Below are 1637 nucleotides of genomic sequence, written 5' to 3'. Positions count from 1 at the left end.
AGATGGCCGCAGTTACCTCACTCCTCCAGACTATGGCTATTAATCAAGGACACCTCTCTCAAAGTGCAGCGCAAGCCAATGCGCTAACGTAAGTGGTAGCAGTAAGCTGCATCCAATACGGAGAGGGGTACTCGGTGGAAGTCTGCCCATCAAATCCAAAATCCGTATACTCTATTCACAATAACTCGTTTAGCAACACCTACAACCCTGGTTGGCAAAATCACCCCAACTTCAGTTGAGGAGGGAATCATAACCAGGGGGGCCAAAGGAATCAACAGAACAATCATTCTAGGAATTGAGGTAATCCTTTGGTTTTCCATCATCAGAATCAAAGCCAGGGGAATTTTCAGAGTAGACAGTGTTGATAATAAATTAAACTACAAGCTCATGTCCCCGTAACCAAGTCCTCGGTAACGGCGCCATAAACTTGTTGACATGGATTTTATCTAAACTACAAGCTCATATCCCCATAACCAGGTCCTCGATAATGGCGTCATAAACTTGTTGATAGTAAATTTGATGCTAAAAGATATGCTATGCTATGCACAAGATGATGCGATACTACTTCTAGATTTGCGTTACTTATGAATGTTCTTATAGTATGCCATGCGTTGTCACAAGTTTCCTTACGTTGGAACCAAGTATAATTCCACCGCAAGTTTCTCGGTGTGATCCGAGGTCGAACACAGGGACTGTTTGAGGTTATTGTGGTATGTTCATGATATATGCGACTGGGTTTTTCAATCTTTAAAGAGTGTTTTGTACAAGTATATAAAATTGCGGTAAAGTAAAGGAAAGCAATAAAAATGCGATAATAAAATAAGTACAGTAAACCTAAGCTAGATGATACAAGATACAGGCTTCATGATACAAGATGCTGGGGTCCAGGTTGGCTGTGAAGGTTATGCAAATAACATGGAATGCGGCGGCAAGTCTTATGTACAAAACAGAAAGAGAAAGATAACTAATATAAACAGAGAAAGTTTCTTAATTGCGTTGAAGCTATAAATACGGTTCAGTTTCTTAATTGCGCTGAAGCTATAAATACGGTTCCACTTTTCTCTTGGCGTACACCTTTTAGTGATCGGCCGCGCTCCCACATGTCTATGGTGAAACAGGGACAAATGTAATGAACGCAAGGTTGCTTCTATGTCTGGAAGTACTACTCGCTTTAGTTAACAAATTCTTCTAACCTTCTCTCGATAGATCAGAATGGCATCTTCACTTCTGCTCTCAGAGGTGAAGATGTCGTCTAGCATGCCTTAGCTAAACGCAGTTATCTCTTTAACACAGATTAAATTACTTGTTTAATTCATATTAGCTATCAGGGGACTAAGAAGACATCATGGATAAAGTGATTAACGGAGGAACGGAAGTAGACAGAAAATGGAATATGAAAGTAATCGAAACATTTAATATATCTATTAAGCGTTTGATACATGGTGTGTGAATGAAGAGATAAAGAAAGTGAAATACAATGATGAAAAAAGATAGAACAGATACAAACAAGCGTCAACTTCTTGGCACCAATTCGGGTGGAGATTTGCTTGCCAGATTGGATGGATTAGATGGATGGATGAGCTTCCCTCTCAGGCTTGCTCAACCGATAGCAGGGTTCTAAACACAGAGCTTCTCGG

This window comes from Benincasa hispida, chromosome 12 (genome assembly GCF_009727055.1).
Source record: "Benincasa hispida cultivar B227 chromosome 12, ASM972705v1, whole genome shotgun sequence".
Taxonomy (NCBI): domain Eukaryota; kingdom Viridiplantae; phylum Streptophyta; class Magnoliopsida; order Cucurbitales; family Cucurbitaceae; genus Benincasa; species Benincasa hispida.
Note: the sequence above shows the minus strand (reverse complement) of the source record.